The sequence below is a fragment of the Malaclemys terrapin genome, chromosome 1, assembly GCF_027887155.1.
Source record: "Malaclemys terrapin pileata isolate rMalTer1 chromosome 1, rMalTer1.hap1, whole genome shotgun sequence".
Lineage (NCBI taxonomy): Eukaryota > Metazoa > Chordata > Testudines > Emydidae > Malaclemys > Malaclemys terrapin.
Genome location: NC_071505.1, coordinates 331,749,720 through 331,770,223, shown reverse-complemented (window position 1 = coordinate 331,770,223; position 20,504 = coordinate 331,749,720). Strand labels below are relative to the sequence as shown.

Genomic DNA, 20,504 nt, shown 5'->3' with positions numbered 1-20,504 from the left:
TTTCAGCTGTGAATAGTGCAGTTACCTACTATTACAACACAGTATGATAAGTGTTAAAACAGCAGAGTGCTAATTTAATGGGAAAGCCCAAAGTGAAGACTTCAGGAATCGTTCATGCAATTCTTAATGATTTCAAGAACATCTATAAAATAGACTTATAAGAGGTTTCCTTAGGAGCTGTGATTCATTTCTGAATGTGTTGTATTTGCGGCATTTGTAGCAGGTGAGCTAGGAACATTTTAGGCCAGAGGTTCCCAAAGTGGGCAATACCACCCCCTGGGGGGCGCTGGAACGATCCAGGGGGGCAGTAGTAGCCTCGGGTGCAATTGGGGGGCGTTGAATAAAAATAAGGGGGCGGTGGAAGCATAAAGAAAGAATATAAGAAAATTTTGAAAAACCGTTCGTACATGTTTCATCTGTTGTGTAACATAGAATTAAAGTTGTAGTGATTACTTTATTTTCCAAATAAATTCACAAATTATAACCGATCAGGTGTCAAGTCCGCCAACAGCTCTTAACAAGCAAGTGTTGGCAGGCGAGCGTGTCGCGCATTGTCGGGAAGTCCAGCATGCATCGGCAGGAATATGTTCATGTAATGACTTGTTTACAATACGATACTATAAATAGGCGACATGTATGAAATCTAATTTAGATTGTTTCTTAATTGTGTAAAAAGCAGTTAACAATAGTGCAATAAGTATTTAAAATTTTTTATTCATATTCAATACCTTCGATCTTTACGGATTACGGATCACATACAAAGCAAATTGTATTATTGTTGTTTCAATAAAACAGCAATTTACACGTATTTTTATACATTTTCTTACATATCTACCGTACGTTTCTGTGTCTCTAGTGCTTACTAATAATAAAATCGTAGCAGGCTTGTGTCGGTACAGTACTATTTGAAGTGTACAGTCAATATATTTGTCATATTTTTTATTACAATATTAACGAAAACGAGAATGAAATCGTAAAAAACTGTTAACTATTAACATTTATTTATATCTATCGAATCATCTGTGTTAATTGGTAAATAAGGCGTGTGTTAATAAGGAACAATTATTTAAATAAGGGCAAACTAAATTAAAACTATTAACTGATTTTTAATTGCATATTGATTATTTTTAATTGATTATTTCTTGATAAATTTAGTTTGATATTTGACAGTTTAATATCAAATACATATATCTAATGCTGAGCAAAGAACAAAACCCAGTTTATTAGTTTCATTAGTATTTTAGTTTGGTTGTCTTTTGCCATCTTACGCAAAAACCACTGTATACCTGATGTCATGGGCGATATTCTAATAACACATCTTTCTTTACTATATTGTAGGACGTAGGTAGAAATATAGATAGATAAAAGAACACAAATTTGTCACTGCATCTTTCTGTTTGTTCGCTTAAAGAAGGTAGGTTTCCAGGGGGGCGCTGAGTAATTTTTTTTCTGAAAAGGGGGCAGTAGGCCAAATAAGTTTGGGAACCTCTGTTTTAGGCAATTCCATTAGAATGCTATATAGTGGAATAATTCTCAGATTGACCAGTAGGAGAGGATGGATGATTAAACAACCTTACAGATAAGGGCAACCAGTAGTGCTGGAACACTTTTAATGGTGGAGGTGCTGAAAACCAGCCCCCTTACCCCTGTCCGCGCCCCTCCCCCCCAGAGTTGGGGCTGGGAGCAGGGCCATGTCTCCGGGAGTGGGGGACCTGGACAGGAACAGGGATAAGGGGGCTGAGGCTAGGGCCAGCAGTTGGGACCCTGGGCGTGGAGCCGGCAGCAGAGCCCCAGGTGGGGGTCCAGAAGTGGAGCCCTGGGCATGGGGCCAGAAGCCTGCATGTGGGTCCAGGAGCAGAGCTTGGGTGCGGGGCTGGCAGCCAGGACCTCTCATGCTGAACAGAGCCCCACATGAAACCTGGGGGTGCTGCAGCACTCTTCACAGTCCTAGTTCCCGTGCCTATGAGGGCAACACTCATATTTTGCACATACGTAGTAGGTGGATGCACAAAAACTTATTGATTGTAGCCTCTAGAAAAATACAAATTGGGACATGTATATGCTGCAAGAATGGCTTTCAAAAGTTCTTTAACAATGGTAAAGGATCTGTCGTACACAAAGAATTTACAAACTCTTAGAAATAATTAAGAATTAAACTAGAGATTACTGAAATCTTGCCCATGGGCTCTTACCAAATTAATATCCTACTGTTTTATCACCATGTTTTAAAAGTGTAGCACAGTTCCCTTTTAACAAATTCCTAATTAAATATAATTAATGAGAATGCACATGGGCATATTTAATACCATACCTGGCATTCACACTTTGCCTAATATAGGGTTCTGAGGTTTAGTGTTCAGCAAACTATTCAGAGCCAATTGTTTATTTAACAAAGTCAAAGATTTTGAACATCTTCTGTGCACAGATCTCAATTTTAACAAATTTCTTCATTATTCAAAATTGGCAAAATGTATTCCAACCCCTGGGTTGTTCTGTAGCCTACTGATACAAGATATATGTGTAAGGCAGTAATGCAAAGGCCCAAACCTGTAAAATAGCTTAACCTTAGCATAAAGCTATGAGGTCTACCAGCCTTACCATAAGTAAGGCCTGGTCTACACTGCGGGGAGGATGGGGGGATCGATCTAAGATACACAACTTCAGCTACAAGAATAGCATAGCTGAAGTCAACATATCTTAGATGGTCTTAGAATCATTTACTTCGCATCCTCGCGGCGCGGGATCGACGGCCACAGCTCAACCGTCGACTCCGCTTCTGCCTCTCACCGTGGTGGAGTTCTAGAGTCAATGGCAGAGCGATCGGGGATCAATTTATCACATCTACACTAGACGCGATAAATCGATCCCGGATAGATCGATCACTACCCGCCGATCCAACGGGTAGTGTAGATGTACCCTAAGTTAACCAAAAGTGACCTTAAGCTACAAAGTAATACAAGAAATATTGGTGTGATAAACAAGTATGCTTAGCTGCTGGAAGCTAACAGCAAGAAATCAGTTGACATCAATTTGGGTATTTTAGGATAGGAACATCAGCAGATATTCAACTGCAAGATTGCGACAGTAACCAGTTGACATATTTGCTAATGAGTTTGAGGTAAGTAATATACTAACCTATAGGATACGGACATCCCACCATTTTTAGTGGGAGGAACTTTAGATATGGAGAGAGGAGGCTGGACATTCTTATTAGTATTCATGGAGGCCATCAAACCCTATAATAAGGCTAACCACAATCTAGACCATCGGGATCTTCTTACCATTGCGGAGATCGGATAGGACCCTCGTGGATCACCACCTGTCTCGCCACTTCTAGTCTCCACAAGGATAGTGTAAGTATACATTAGTTATGACTCTGGATGTTAAAACAACACTTTATGACTGTTACCTTCTTGTTTGGGTTGGAATGTTTGTGTGTCTACTAATTGTGTTAATAAAACTATTGCAAATTCAAAAGGTTTTTCCTAGGTTTGAATTGCCATATTGGATGATACCAGTGGTCCATCTAGCCCAGTATCCTATCTCTGACAGTGGCCAGTACCAGATGCTTCAGAAGAAGGTGAAAAATCCTGCAGTACGCAGTTATAGGATAACCCGCTCTTAGTGAAAGTTCCTCCTAACCTCCAGAAATTAGAGGCCCCGAAGTGTGAGTGAGTGTATCATCTCCAAAACTCTTCAGACTTTTCCATTTACTATTATAATTTTGAATATTCTTATTTTACAGATAAGTATAGAGTCATGAATCTTACTGAACTTTTGGCTTCACTGATGTCTTCTGGCAATGAGTTCCATGGACCAACTGAATATTGTGTGAAAAGGTATTTTCTTTGATCCGTTTTGAATTTGCCACCTTTCTATTTAATTGGATGTCCACTAGCTCTTGCATTATGAGACAAGGAAAGTTCCAATCCACATTCATTAAACCAGTAATTATTTTATATACTTTTATTATGTCCCCTCTTATTTGTCTTCTCTCTAAAATAAACAATCCAAATCTATACAATCTGTCATTATAAATAAGTTTCCAAGCCCCTAATTATTCTTACCATTGTCTTTGAATATCCTCTAATTCTCTAGAGGAGGTGACCAAAATTAATCACAATATAGTAGTATATCCCACTGATTTTTCATTCAATGTTCATTAGATACTGAAGTTGGAAACTGAGCTTCCCAAGAGCTATCTATATTAGAGCTGAGTTACATTTTTTAGATGAATAAATTATTTGCCAAAAAATGCAGTTTTGGGTTAACTGAAATTATTGAGAAATTCAGATCAAATTTGGTGAATAGTTTCAGCTGAATAAAGTGGAAAAAACATTTAAAAAAGTAAAAATAAATAGAAATTAAGTATTACAATTTTTCCCTTCAAAATTATGTTTAATTTATACATTTACCTGGATTAAAAAAGGGTAAAAAAATCACGCAAAAATGAGACACAAAAACTAAAAAAAAAAACACTTTTGTTTCAGGTCAAGTGAAACATTCTACCTAAGGTGAGAACAACAGAAAACTTTCCATTTCAGTTGATCTGAAATAAATGTTTTTTTTCCCCATGTAATCTACTAAACTGAAATATCAATTTTTCCCCAGCTCTAGTCTACATACCTCTCCCCTCCCCCTCCAGCCTTTTTGAGCCTCTTTGATTATCCAGCCCTCTTCCCTCCATTTCACTCATTCATCTGCACATGGACCCCTTCCTGTCTTCTCTCCTGCATCAACCACATCTGCTTTCTGGCTTCTAGCATCCAGAAGAAAAGTAAACAGCACACTGACTCTAAATGCTGCAGCAATGCCCCACAGTTCTGTAGCAATCTGATTCTGGATTCTGCAATGACTCAGTGTTCCCATCAACTTTTGAAATTTTATCACTAGCCTAGCAGGATGTGGCACTTTACTTAAAACTCCATCTCTTGGAGATAACTGATTTCGTTATCCAAAAAAACCTTTCATTAAACCAAAAAAAAAAAAGTTTTCAGTTCTCATGATTGCAGAGAAAAGCTTGTATGTGTGATCCAAGTGTATCCTACAGGTGCACAAACCAGAAGGAAATAAAACGTAAAAATATCTTATTTTTTAATGTCTTATGATTTCGGGGTCAAACAATTTTCAAATGCTTGTGATGGGCAATATTGAAAACTGACAATACATAAAGAGTTGTCGAACGCACAAAATAAACAAATAAATAGATATAGTAATTTTTACTATTTTCTTCCTAATTTTCAATATCCACAGGAGTTACTGTATTACAGGTGATAACAGTAAGTACATCTTTATATGTTTCTGGCATTTTTAAAGCTGATCACATCACTTTACAAGCAACTTATGGAAACAAAATCAAAGGATTGTTAACTAGAACCCTGGCATTGGTTGAACTGAGGAAAAGAAATGCTCAAACATTCCAAGGAACAAAATGACTGCCAACTATTACTTGGTGTATTGGCTGACATGCATGAGAATAAACTGCTATACATCTTTATGAATAACAAATACAAATATTTTTGCTTCCAAGGAAGATCAAAATACAAAAGGGACACACGTTATTGGTGAGATGCCTGGAGAATATGTCTCCTTTAGCTCAAAGCGTGGGTGTATCAAAGGCAGAGGCTACGAAGAGCCCCTTGGCATTTTCTCTCTGATTCCTATTAACTGATGTTTATCAAGGACTGTGGCGTTTAGCCTCAGACCCACGCTGGGGGTAGCATTGTGCAACATCAGCCCAGAGGGAGGTCTGGGAAGGAGTGAACTCCAGGGAAGTACATTCCCTCCCTCATCTTCCCATCATGTAGGAGGAGTGCACAAGTTCCACGTGAAGTGCTGGTTTATCCCCAGTCTATGAAGGACCCACTGCCACAACCAGAGTCTCTTTACAGGCAATTTTATTTCCCAAAGATAGGCAAAATCTGTCCCTCAGTTCTCCCTGGGCTACAGCTCCCAGGGGATTTTTCTCCTTTGCCTCTCTCACTTCCTCCTGCTTCAGGGTTCACTATAGGATTTTTCTGTTTTAGCTGAGCACTGCCTCCCTGGAGACCTTGTTTTCTCAGCAGGTTCCCACTGCCTCCTTCAGGGAAGTCTCTGCTGCTCCCGCTCACTCATCCTTAATGACAGCCCAGCTTTTTATAGGGAGCATCTTGGCTGGCTGGTTCTAGACCTCTGGCAGACCACGCTGTTACATTCTGCCATTCCTTGGACCTGTCTCCTTGTCCCTCCTGCCCAGTTCTGGGAGCCAGCTTGCACTCCTTATGGTACACAGAGGAAACAATCCTCCCCCAAACATAGGAACCCCTCTTATCCCTAGCTAAAGTTGCCAACTCTGTAATATATAAAAACCTGACCCTCCAGCAGGAGTCCCAGAACTTCCCTGGCCTCTTTCCCGCGAGACTCCGGCCCTACCTCGCCTTCTCCCCCAAGGCCCAACCCCCATTCACTTGCTGTTCTTCCCCACCTGCCCGGGTCAGGAGGGACTTGCCTGCGGAGCCAGAAGCTGCTGCCACCCAATGCAGTGGTGACCCAGCGCCTCCCTGCCTCCGCCACACATAGTAATCTGACTTTTGGTGTCCAATCAGTAGATCTGGCCGGACACTGTTAGGTCCCCTTTACAACTGAACTTTCTGGTCGAAAATAATGGACCTGGCCACCCTAGCCCTAGCATGGTGAAGAGATGAGAGACATAAGGAACCTCTTCCCCTGTAGCTCACTCAATGACCAAGGACAATCTGGCTGTATGTGATCATTTCAAGCAACATAGAATGTTTCTAATATTTCTTTATCAGACTGTTAAGCCTGAGCCTATTTGTTTTCAAACTGAATCATCTCTTCAACATTGTTTAATCTTCTCAAAGCCTTGATCTCCAAAAATAAACAGTTTGCAATAAAAAAAAACCAAACCCCTGTCTATCATGGCTTTGTATTTGAATATGCATATCCTTCTTACCACATTTTATAAATGGGTTTATTTTAATAGATAAGATCCAGTTTATAAACTAATTTATAAACACACCCAATACTGTTCAAAATTCAAAAGTATTACTGTGTCCTGATCTTATTATGCAGGAAATTCATTGAATATCATTGGTTACACACTTTCTTCTCCTTTAAAGAAACAATTGGATATGAGAAATGCACTGAGTGCTCAAAAGTAATTTCAGTCAGTGAATAGTGATAAGTATTGGTTCACGGGCAGTATAGGCATTCGTCCTTTGATTTCTCATCTAACACCTTCGTCCCTGAGTGCTATAATTATTAACAGCAAGTCTCTCCAAAAGAACTGTTTTACATTTTAGGACAATCATGATAATATTATCTTGCATTGCATTTTAAGCCAATGTTGCTACACAATCTTAAAGCATAGCTTTACTCTGACATTGGGAGCTTCCATTTTTGCCGCCTCTCAGTGACTTGCTTATTAAAAGTAAAAAGATGTTTTTTCTGTGAACTAAGCCTGGTGGGATCCAGAAGCCAAACTTTGTTCTTTTGAGTTCATGTATCATCACCAGTATTAAAGTTTCTGCAGTCAGATGATGGTGATCAGAATATTGATGATGCAGAAGGAAAAGAAGAATCCGGCAGAGATATATTGGCTCCTTAGTGATAACAGGATCAAAGTCCTAGATATTAATTATTTGTATTGTGGTAACAGCTGGAAGCCTGAAAACATAGTCCATTCTCCAAAGATCTTACCGTATATCTGCCAAGAGTTGGACACAACAAACAGAGGCAGAGAGATAGCACAAGAAAGACAACTGTGATTAGTGTAATAAGATGGAGTCTCAGCACATCAACTGCTTCCCCTCTGTTGAATGGGTGGGTTTTTTGTTTTTTTTTTGTGGCAACATGCCAAAGGTGAGTTTGTAGGAGGGATTATAATAAAATGCATTTCTGTTGGATGAGTAGCAGATAGGATACTAAATGTACACACAGTAGACATGTTGAGTAAAGGAGGATGCTGGTTTTATATACTCATTTTCCTGACTATAACCAGAGTTTGAATATCAGTCCTATTGATTGACCCTTACAGTCTTCTCTCTCCAGCCCTCTACTCTTTACCTCTCCCTACAGTATCCTCATGCTTGCTGAGGTCAATCATCAAGGTATATTGTATAGGATATATGGTACTAGAGAATCACCTCAGCATGGGGTGGACAGAATGTGCTTGTGATACATGCTTTGTGGTACTCGCTTTAACTATTTGAGACATGCACCAGTAGCCTATTAATGCATTTCTGGTGTGGCATATTAGAATATGGCTGCTAGAATATGGCATCTTAATTATAAATGTCTTTCTAAAAGGACGTTAAACAATTTTTCTGGGATTTTAGCAACACATCCCTCCACTATTAACAGCTCAGAGCAGGAGAACAACAGATAATTTTTTTTTTTTTTTTTTTTTTTTTACTATTTTGATTAATTTTTATTCTGATTTTTCTCTCTCCCATTTCTTTTTAAGATTCCTTGCACTCACTGGGCCCTTTGTCCTTTCCACTAGCCCCATAAGCCTGGCTGCCATTTCAACACTGCTGTTATGGCCCATGAGCTGCTCTTGACTGTTGCTTTCTATTGTAAAAGTGAATCAGGCGTCTAATTTAGTTTTACAATAAAAAGATTAAAAGTGAACTAATACTGGCCTGAGGGTCAGAAACAGACTCGTTGAGAAGAAAACCAAGCTCTTGTTGGATTATGGGGAGTTTAAACTAGAACCTCCCACTTCCCAAGCCCAATTCCCTCTGTGCCCCCCAGCTCCGGATTACCCATGGAGTCAGCACCTATGCGCTGAACACAGACAGAATCAAGAACAAAAGGAGCAGTTTCTTAGCTTCCAGCCCCAAAGCCTCTTTAGCCAACACCAGACCCAAAAGCTCTCTCACTAGCTTTTTCCAGGGTCACACTGTGCTCACAGGCTCCTGCTTGGTTTTCTTGCCTCTCTCTCCCTGTTCTTATCTGTTCTCAGTTTCTGTGTGATCTATCCTCAATCTCTCTCTCTGCCCAAACAATCTGAATAAGAGGAGACTGCTACAGAAGCCCAGAACACATGAGTTGGGATTGAGGCGGAGGAGATTTTACTGGCAGACCATGAGTTGATGAAGGGACTTCACTGAAGTTGTACCAGTTTGTTTATACCCTATCAGAATTTGATCTGCTATGTTAGGCAGGGCTCTTTGTGTGTTTAAAACTCCCACCCTGTCTCCTTTCCTTTTTAAAAACCCATTTGGTTGAATGGGGAGTCAGGAATCTTCTTCTGAAAATTTGGACCCCACTTTGCTAGCTGCTGTATAAACACATACAAAGCCACAGTTTATGCCTGAAAGAGCTTACAGTCTAAAGGGAATGGGAAACATTTATCATAGTTCAGTTCCATTCTAGTAAGTCACACTGAACACATAATATAAACTGTTTGTAACTCAAAAGAGAAAAATGGAGCAATAAACTCTATTTGTCACTCAAAAATATTGACTAACTGTGTTAATGTTTTGTATTATCCCGAAATAGGCATGTTGAAATTAACTGACAAAATAAGCAACATAGTTGCCAGCTGATAAGAATTTCTAAAACGTGCTGGCTGCTTTGTGGGAGGATTTCATCCCCGGGGAAAAGAGATTTTCTGCACTAAAAAGGGGACTTTGTAGCACATCCTTCCCTGATGAAACAATGTGACTCATCTGCACTCAGTCTGAAGCTGTGCAAATTATGGTATTTGTGCTGGGATTAAAGCATGCAATGTTTACATTGTTTGAGTTCACAGAGCTGCTGCAAAAATAAATTGTTTTGTGTGATCCGGTGGGTAGGCACTAGACTGGGACTTAGGACACCTGGATTCTATTCCTGGCTCTGCTACTGATGTATTCTGTGGCTTTGGGTGAGTCATTTCGCCTCTCTGTGCCTACTTCCCCTCCAACCCTTTCTCTGTAAGACTATAAGCTCTTTGGGGCATGGACGGTCACTTACTAAGTCTTTGTACAGTGTCTAGCACAAGAGGCTCGGATCTTTATAGGGGCTTCTAGTAACTATTAGAATATACAAAATAATTTTGTGTAGTAGGTATCGGTGATTTTAAATAAATAAGTTTTTTTCTTGGGTAGAGGGTAGTGGGTGGGCACCGGAATAGAAGAGTGTGGGGCCTTGTATAGATTTGGACAGTTGAGATAAAGACCAAAACTTTCAGATATTTATCCAAAGAAAACTCTCAACCTTTAAAGGTTTCCACATTCCAGTCTATTGTATGTTGTTTTGAGGCTGATTGATGGGGAAATACAAGGGACAAGGGGTCAGTGTGATTAGCTCAGTACTCAGATCTTTTGAAGATCAGGCCACTTATTTTGCTGCTTAAATAAGAATTCAGTAGCCTAACTCATTTCTGAAAATCTGGATCAGGAAATATGCCTCTCAAAAGTGCTAGCTATAGAGTAGAGTGGAAAAGCAACAAAACTGTCCTACTGACCTTTCAAATAGAATATTAACCCAATAAACAGCTCACAAAAGCAAAGTCCGCACACGTACCTTACATCACACCAAAATGTTTAGTGCTTGCCACACGGATGTTAAACTGCTGTCACAGTCTCTCCAGTTATACAGTGATGAAGGTGGAAGCATGAGAAAGGATTAAGGCTAAACACTTGGATTCTGAGTATCGCAGTGTTTGTAATTTTCATGAAGCAAAACCAAAGTGAGATCTGGTCTTTTCATGGTAGTATCACGATCCAGACCATGTCTTGTGTTGGTAGGGGCCCATTATGGGCTCTGTGAGGCATGTAAAAATCTTGTGGGGGAAAAATAACAAATACAAATACAAATGCAGGATATTGTGCATACCCTTTGTGAAAATGAGAGTAACTAGAGAATGAACTGAATAGAGTGTTATAGTTTTTTTTTTTTTCCCAGCCCTCAAGAGTAGGCCAGTACTTAAGAGTGAAACCTAGGACTGGTTATATACTGTTCTTGTGTCAGGATGACTATACTGTTTAGGGTACTGGTTTTACCAAAACAACTATATTGGTACAACCCCTATTGTGAATGCAGTTATATCCCTTTCCTCTCACAGGAGTAAGTCATTCTACTACTATATGCACCTGTATGCACAACTTTTGTGTGTAGACAAGCCCATAATCCATGTCTGGAAGAGTTTAGGTAAACTCTAGAAAGAACAATTATGGGTTTTTTGATTTACTTAATTTTTTTAAACCAGTCATTTTTAGCCAAGTTCCATCACTAAAAATATTCTCTTTAATGAAACTAAAACCTTTGCAGACAGTGTAACGAATTTTCTTTATCGAAAGAAAAGTACAGTTGTAACCACAATTTAATAGCTTCTCAAACAGTGGAGAGGTGGGGGGGAACTAAACACCAGTGTCCTTGAGAATGGTTAATACATATTTCATGGTTGGCTTTTACTTCTGAGATTATGTAAAGTGGATGTTTTTGGTGTCTAAAACATTGTCCTTCAAAACATTCAGTGCTCCTTTATCAGCATCATTTTTAATTTGTAGCCCTTTGTTTTTTTGAATTGGAGTATTTCGGCAAAGTTTTCCAATCAGTGTTCATGAAACTTTGGCACAAGGCTGAGCATTTTTGTTGGGCAAAGAAAGGTCAGATTCCGCCCCTTCTTCTGAGGCATGAAAGCACAAATACAGTAATCGGTAATACCTCATATAATGTAAAGAGAACACCTTTCTTTAGACACAAAATGCATCAACTTTAGGAGATACACATTGATGTTAAGTTACTCTTTGAAATGGGGAAAAGTTAGTGATGGTTTGAAAATATTTCCAGATTTCAGTGTCATTTTTCCCAAGCCTCCAAGCAAATGTTGACCAGAATAATAAATGGCTCTGGTTTGGGTCACCTTTTTTTTTTTTTTTTTTTTTTTTTTTTTTTTTACACATACCTGCCCAGCTAATCTCCAAGGATAAAACAATGAACAACAACTTCATTTAAACAGCAAAGGCGGAGGACAGGTAAAGGCTGAGAGCCAAAAAAAATGCATGGAGTAACAGTTAGAACTGTACAAAACTAGATTTTATTTTCACCTTACGGAACCACAGATATTAAATTTGTAACTTACACAGGCTGTCAAGGAAATGAATGCATCAAGTGCAGGTAAATAATAAACTCTTACGATTGGGTTTATACTGAGTGCACAGACTCTCTTTTTGTTTGTTTGTTTGTTTTGTTTTTTGTTTTATTAAAGTGGACCTATGCTACACCCCCAATCCTGACTCATGGTAGGGGAAGACTATCCTACATCCTTTCTAAAGGTGTAGCGGTAGCCATGCTGGAGTCACACCAACATAAAACTGGAATAATGTATTGGTGAATCAGGCCCACAATATGAAGCATAAATAATCAAACCACTAAGCTTCAGTTTTGCTGAGCAAGTTTTACTTGATTTGGGTATGTCTAGCCCAAAGACAGTGTTCACAAAAGCCAGAAACAGCTGCAAAATAAAGTAAAAACATTGGTAAACCAGATTGACAGGTGTCTTAGGAGAAAGGAGGGATGATTTAGGAAGAAGAATGATCTTGTAATTAAGGCACTGGAACTGATCCACAGCATCCTGCAATCAGTAGGAGTCTTTCCATTGACTTCAGTGGTCTTTGGATCAGCCCCTGAGGATCTGGGCTCTAGTCCCTTCTCTGCCACAGACTTCCTGAATTACCCTGAGCAAGTTGTTTCACCCTGTGTACTAGACTGTTGGTAACATTCCTGCACTGTCCTCCACAAAGATAGGCTGTGTCCTAATAGATTGTTTTGTACTCTAATTGCTACACCACACACATCCAGTTTATGTTCAAAATCTCTTGCTTTTGCATATCTACCCAGCTCAGTTCTGCAGTTATGCATATAAGGCAGTGTCTATTGCTAAGGACTGCACACAGCAATATTTTTTTAACAGTTAGTAGAAATTATACAGTGATAAATTTAAATAAATTACTTGAGCGAAAATATAGGCCCCATCCGAAAAGACTTTTGCAGGACAATAATCTTTATCCACAGGAGCAGTCCCATTGCCTTCAATGTAACTAAGCACACGAGTAAAAATTTTCATGGAAAACGACTGTAGGATCAGGATCCATTTTTTTCAGTGAGAGAAAAATATTCTTTTCAAATCATATGAACAAGAGACAGGCGATAACGTATCTCAAGTGTTACTTATGTAACAGTGTAACGGCAAAGTTGGAATTATGAGGGCCTGAATTCTGCAGACTTCTGAAAGCTTTGAAAATCTTCATGCTGTCTTATAAAATCATGCTACAACCTTCTCTCAGGTTTTTCCTGGTGATATCAACATTCTCTTGAATCAAAATTAAATTAAGTGCTTAGTGGAAGCTAACATCCCTGAAATCAATTTCAGAAGTCAATTTAGTGTACATGGTATCTCAAACAACCATAGCAATGTTATTATTAATGTAAGCAAATCTACTACTGCTTTGTTTTTCTAGGTTCACAACCCACAAGATCTACTGTGATGGGGTGGATAGCAAGGAAAATTAAATTTGGCAAAAGTCTAGAATTTTCTCCAGGAGCCACCTTTGGCCATTGAATAGCTGTGTGCCATCATCAGGGACAGCAAACAGGATGTTGTATCCTGTGGGACATCCCGTTTGGAAACTCGTCCCACTATGTGGATAGATGAATCGGCAGAGAGGAGCGACTGTTCCCTTCGGAGTAAAGGTGGAGGAATCTCCTATGTGGACTATGATGTCAAATCTGCTGATTTATCTATCCACATAGTGAAAAGAGTTTCCAAATGGGATGGCCCGCAGGATACAAAATCCCATTTGTTGTCCCTGATGCTAGCACACAGTTATTCAATGACCAAAAGGGGCATAGGGAGTTTGGCATCTACCTGACATTTGTGACTTTTTAAATCTTTCCCAGAGTTTTTAAATGGTAGATTTGCCCATGTTCCAAATTGTTGGGCTGGGTGTGTGTGGGAGGGCAGCATTCACCCACTAACACAATTTCCTTGTCAAAACTGAGAAAGAATGAAAACTTCTAGCTTAATCACAGAAGTCAACCACAAGCATACTACCAAGGAAAGGTGTGAAATGAGAACTCAAGGCTACCATAATGAATACACAATTTGGTTAAGGAAATTTAACCCCTCAAAGTGGACTTTTAGAGAATACAGCCCCACTTCTCCATTATGTCTGAGGCTGTGTTTGGATGTGGTGAGGAACAGTGGGCACAGGGAGCCAATGGCAGCTCCCTAGGCCTTGGCAACCCAGTCCCAGGGGCCCGCTCTGATTTCTGCTACTTGTGTAAAGCACAGTAACTCCTCACTTAAAGTCATCCCGGTTAACGTTGTTTCGTTGTTACGTTGCTGATCAATTAGGGAACATGCTCATTTAAAGTTATACCATGTTGCCTTCTAACGTCGTTTGGCAGCTGCCTGCTTTGTCCACTGCTTGCAGGAAGAGCAGCCCGTTGCAGCTAGCTGGTGGGGGCTTGTAACCAGGGTGGACCGGCAGCCCCTATCAGCTCCCCGCTCCCCTAAGTTCCCTGTGCTGCAGCTGTCCAGCAGGCTATCAATTGCAGGCCATCAACTGCCGGCAGTTCAGCTATCCCTCCCCCCACTGCCATGAGCTGCTCCCAGAGACTCCTGCTTGCTGTGCAGGGAGGGAAGGGGTGGGTTAATGTCAGGGTGTCCCCCTCCCCCCTCCTCCTGCACCCCACTTACCCCCTCTCCATATAGAGCAGGGAGGGGACATGGAGGGAGAGAGAGACCGAGAGAGCTTGGGGCAGCAGCTGCTGTCTCAACTTCCTGATCCACTTAAAAAAAACAATGCACTTAAGAGTGGGTCAGCTTACTTAAAGGGGCAGTGTGCATCGCTCTCTCTCCCACACACAAGGTGTGTGTCTGTCTCTGTCTGCCATGCTGTCTCCCCTCCCACGTGTTTGTGCTGCCCTGTGTGAGAGGCTACATTAACAACAATGTGTTAACCCTTGAGGGCTCAGCCGAGTGCTAGTTCATCATTTAGCAACAAGGCATTCCCTGGGAAATATCCCTCCCTCTTCCACCCTCTAACTTCACCATCTCAACCAAGCTTCACAATCATCATAGCTGTGAACAGTATTAAATTGTTTAAAACGTATACTGTGTGTATATCTATATAATATAGATATATATATTTTGTCTGGTGAAAAAAAATTCCCTGGAACCTAACCCCCCCTATTTACAGTAATTCTTATAGGAAAATTGGATTTGCTTAACATTGTTTCGCTTAAAGTCGCATTTTTCAGGAAGATAACTACAACGTTAAGCGAGGAGTTACTGTAACTAGCACATGTGGTGGCACCACCACTCAAATTAGACCTATCCACCCCTCCGCACATGGAGACGAAGGGATGGGATGGCCAACCCTGAATGTGGGAAATATTTGCCTTTTGGGATAGAGGTTTTGGGGGTCAAAGCAGGACAGTTCTACAAACTTTGGGACTGTCGGGAGGTATGTGGTGAACCAAAGAATATGGCTTTTTATGCTCCTCAATTCCTTTATGAAATACAAATTTGGGAACTCCTATTCTCCCCCCCCCCCCCAAATTAAAAAAACATGAACAAATATTCTGCCAACACTGCAGCATAGCTCTGTGCTACTAAGGTCTTAAAGAAGTGTTGTGGAGGGATTCTAAATTTGCTTTGTAGCTGCGGAAATGAATAGAAATTATTCATGGAGTATAAGTCTGCAATTATCTCAATTCCTTTTTTCTCTGCATGACCTTACAAACCTAGCATTTTCAGACAGGAGTAATGAATTGTTGTTAAATACTACTTGGACTATATACAGAGCGTTTAAATGCTTTTCATCTGCATTTTCATCAGTTGCAGAAAACCCTTTCTTTAAAAAATAAATCTCTTCAGTGATGATCAACAGGAGCAGAGATAATTTTGAAAGGACATGCAAAGAGTTAATGGATTTATATTTAAATATGAATTGACAGTTGTGCCCTGCCTGGTAGCTTTCAGAAGTAATGGCTACTTCGTTGGCTAGAAATGGCTAGTTCAGTCAGTGATAAAACTGACATATTTGAAGAGGGGAAACTGAGAGTCTCATATTTTTTCTCCCCTTGTAGCAAGCTTTCCAAGGGGAGGTTTCTGGATCTTCCCAAGTACCAGCTTTTGGCAGACCCTTCAGGGGTTGAGTTTAAGAGTGTTTTACACTACCCTTCCAGCCCGCTGGCTGGCTGTTTGCAAATGCAACTGAACTTCCCAGCCCCTGGGAACTACTCTTCCCACTCTGTTTTCTCCTAACATGAAATTCAAGCTCCATGGCTTCTCCTTCAAGACTCTGTGCCACTTTCTCTTGCTAATATCTCTGCTCTCAAGTCCTCCCACCTGGCCTCTCACTCACTTTCCTTCTAACTGCATCCTTTCTTCTAACCGCATCCTCTGCTTCCTTCCACTCCCGGATTCATGCCTTCCTTCATATTTAACGTACCCCGCTCCCACTGTGCCAGCTATCTTCTTCCACCTCAAAACCGTGCCTTAAACTCGGTGCTGATCTCATCTCAAAAAATACAGTCCTTCTCATCCCTCTATCTAATCTGCATAAGATTTGACTATAATGATCATTGCCAAAGTCTGAGCACTTACATTCACCTTCCATGAATCGTATTTGTCTGGATTATATGGGAAGATCTTTGAGTCAGGGACCTTGGATGAAATCCCGTTTCCTTGAAGTCAATGGCAAAACTCCTATTGATTTCAATGGGGAGAAGATTTCACACCTTATCTTTTTCGTGTTTTTGATACAGGCTATTAGAGAGAGGTTCTCTCTCATCTTTATACCAAGTTAGGTGCAAATGCTTTCTATGTCATGTTGTACACATACAGCTCTATAACTAATCAGCAATGATACATACAACTGTACAAGCAAGTTTGGGGTAAATATACTGCTTTTTCACTAATGTAAAATAGTGCAAAAATTCTTTGTGGAAAAATTAAATATTAAGTGAAAAAGTCAAAATGTTGTCTTTACACCCATATCTGGGAGCTAGGGGCATAGAGGAGGGAAGGGACCAGGAAAATGTTTCTCAGCTCCACAGTGGGGATTTTTTCACACTACTGAACCTAGAGGGAATATCTTTCTAAAGAGAAGAAGAATTCAGTTTCCATAGTAACTCAGTGAAAGGGCTCCCTTACAGTCCAAATTTAGCAGAATTGTGTGTGCTGGTTTATTCAGCAGACTACCATTCACTTGAGGCTACAGTGTAACCACTACATTCGTTATATCTAGGATGGCAGGTTGAACTGGAACTGGGATTGACAAGATGGCCCGCTAAAAATGTGTAAAGCGAAAAATAACCACACGGCCTTAAAACCAGTGAAAAATCACAAGTGAAAAGAGGAGATAAAATAATGTCCTTATATTGACTTGAAATATCACATTATGCTATAAAACTGTTAAGTATTTACTATGGATTATTTTCATCCCAGTACGTACCATTCATTTACTTAACCTCCCTTCTTTGATACAGATATCACCTATCAACCTCATTGTAGAGACCACCACCATTCTCTGACAGCTTTCATTCACATGCAGCCTACTTGTCTACTCTAGGATATCATATTGTGCTTTCCTGGGAGGATATATATGACAGAACAGGATGGGCAGTAATTGTCTATTGTTTAAATTTAGGGTAAAAAAAAATCTGATCTAGCCAATAAATGTACTGTACATAAAGAAAATTGAAGAGTATATTACAGTTCTGAAATATGTCAGCTGTATAATTTATAATTGTAATTACTTAGTTGTGAGAGGCCCAGTGAAGTTCAGGCAGCATCAGAAAGAAGAAGAAACGGAAGTTGTCCTAATAAAGAGGTTGATTAGAGTGAGAGTTAGCACTAAGTGCTGATGAGGATTTTCATTTGAAGATTACTTAGATAAATTACCTCAAATTAATGCTCTCAAAATTTCTGTTCCAAATGACCAAGCACAGCTTGAAGTTGGTTGTGACCAGAATAGCTTGGACACACTTTGCCAGGCCAGTGTCGACGAGCTGAGTCCCTCCGCGTCCTCAACAGAACACAGACAGTGAAGCCTCGATCACATGAAGGCATTTTCAGGACCAACTCAGTTGTGGTAGCAGGATTGGTGTAGGCAAAACTGTCACCACTTTAATCACCATGGCATGTGCTTGAAAAACCAGCAACACACCCAAGTGTGAGGTGCTTCAACTGTCTTTGCATACATAAAGGAGCAAATTTTTCATAACAGGCAGCCTCTATTTTGAGGGCACAATTTGCATTTTTTAATCAGCAAATCAGTTGCAGATTCAAATCTGGCTACTTTTACTTGTAACTACTTGGCTGTGGGTATAATTCTGTGCACATCACCCAGCTGCTGGCACACACTGTCTCCATTCCAATGCCAATGGAGCATGGGTCAGCAGCAGGACTGAACCCAGGACCTTTAGCACAAAACACTTTACACATTAGCTAATGGAGTAACTCCATTATTTTTATTAGCAAGCAGTAACCTGCTATAGTTGCTGGATCCAGCAAGAAGAGCTCGACAATCACACACACTAAAACAGTGCATTTATTACATATGCCGCAGCAGATGTACTGCTGGCTCAAAAGAAGAACAGAGAGAAAAAGGAACAGTATTATGTGTGCATATATGCCCAAGAACCAAAATAACCCACTAATAATGGTAGGTTGACTGGACATCAACAATTCAATGGCTTTGTGGCTAAAATAAGAGAAAAGTAAACAGATTTTAGATGATAATCACCTTTCAAACGATTACTAAAAATGCTTGTTCAGTGAAATGACAGCTAAATAAATTGAAGCTTCTGTTAACACTTTAACTCTACTCAAAGAGACAAATTAAGAGAGTTAAATGTCTGTCTCTTGGGGTATTGACATTGCTGAAGGCACTAGAGAGAACTAATCAGCTAATTGTAATTTACATATATTAATAAGTTATTAAATATTAAGAAGGACAATGTTTGAGTGAGATTTAACAGGGGGTGTTCAGAGGAGAGACTCTAGCTAGCTACTACCCTCCAGGAACTTTCTAATCATAAATATGCTGTAACATAAAATGTTAAGTGAAGTCCTGCTAAGCAGTATCATGGACTGTAGAAATGCTGGTATAAAAAAGGTCCATAGAGTAACAAGAAAGCCATATCTTGCCACCTGCTGAGAACTTTTGTTAATTGTTAATAGAAATTCAAACCATGTTCAAAGCCTTGTCTGGTTAGTTACATATATACACAAGGCTAGTAAGTCATAACAGGATTTGTTTGTGTGATTCCTCATGCTACGGTCTGATGATACAGCCTACTGTGATGTTTATGATTTTATTTTTGCTAATAGGGTAAATTCTTTTCAGTTAGCAGGCGGGAGTTATATCCCATGTTCCAGAAACACTGCTGTGCCTCAGAGTCAGTTTATCTGCAAAGAATCCTGCATCACTTCTGTTACCGCGATAACTTCAAAGCACTATTTGTCCATACTGGCAGAATATACTGCCAGCTGACATGTTCTAAGGCTGCCTACTCTACACAGTTCCAAGGCCACCAGTAGTTGCACTGGCATATGAGATTAGCATTACAGGCAATGTCACATAGCGAATTACAGGATATCATGTCATCACTGGGGCTGCTACTACAGAACAAAGCAAGCACTAAGGACCCAAAAACTAGTTTTCCAAAAGTGTTAAATAAACACTATTAAGGGCACACACTTGATTTCAACTTTACTTTGCACTGCCAGCTGGACCGGTGATGTGATAACATATAACTGACCTGATGACATTAGACATCTGTCTAAACAGTTACTTTAAGGATACCCCAGTATCATTGCCAATGATGTCTTGTGTGAAAAGAGCAGTGTGAAGTTTTCTTCATCCCTCTCCAATTGTGGAAAACCTGAGGACTTTTCACAGCTCCGAGGCCAGAGAATTTTGACTGCTTAGAATCTTTTCTATCTGATCAGAATCATTGACTGGCATGCATGGTTGTTGACATGGGGAAAGGGTCTCTTCTCTCTCCACACAAGCTGCCAGCCATCAGCATGTTAAGTGCCATCAGCTTATTCCCCAGCCTGTACACCATGATCCACTGAAGGCTGGGTGTGTGGATTAAAGGGATATGTCTCACCCTGCAGTTGCCTGGCAGGTAAAATGGTCATCAACAGGCTGGGGCAGGTAAAATGGTCATCAACAGGTCATCAAAAAGCTCCTGTTGAAAGGATCAGTGATATTCACCCCACAGTGTTTTCCCCTGGTTTGCTTTGTGCTCTCCAGACATTGTACCAACATCTGTGATCCGCCACAATGCACCAGCCAGGGCAGGACTGTACCTTTCTATATAAACAGACAACTAAGAAATAATTGGAAAAGTTTGTATTTTCCATGTTGCTTTTATTTATATAGTAAAAACAAATCAGCCATTTAAAAAGCCAAAGTAAAGACACAATTTGGGGTACATTTTCCCCTCCTCCCCAGTATTTACCTATGCTTCCAGGGGAGTCAGGTTAGTCT

At 40.1% G+C, this 20,504-nt stretch overlaps 1 protein-coding gene and 1 long non-coding RNA gene across 10 annotated transcripts in view; one reads left to right on the top strand and one right to left on the bottom strand.

The window, feature by feature from the left end:
- Positions 1 to 20,504, bottom strand: part of DLG2 (discs large MAGUK scaffold protein 2) — a 1,481,925-nt gene that overhangs the window by 1,016,993 nt on the left and 444,428 nt on the right. The window lies entirely within an intron of this gene.
- The window catches only part of LOC128830071 (uncharacterized), a 29,605-nt gene that overhangs the window by 720 nt on the left and 8,381 nt on the right, over positions 1 to 20,504 (top strand). Inside the window, exon 2 of the long non-coding RNA XR_008443532.1 lies at positions 3,746 to 3,839. This is a non-coding gene — a long non-coding RNA (uncharacterized LOC128830071). The remainder of the gene's footprint in view (positions 1 to 3,745; positions 3,840 to 20,504) is intronic.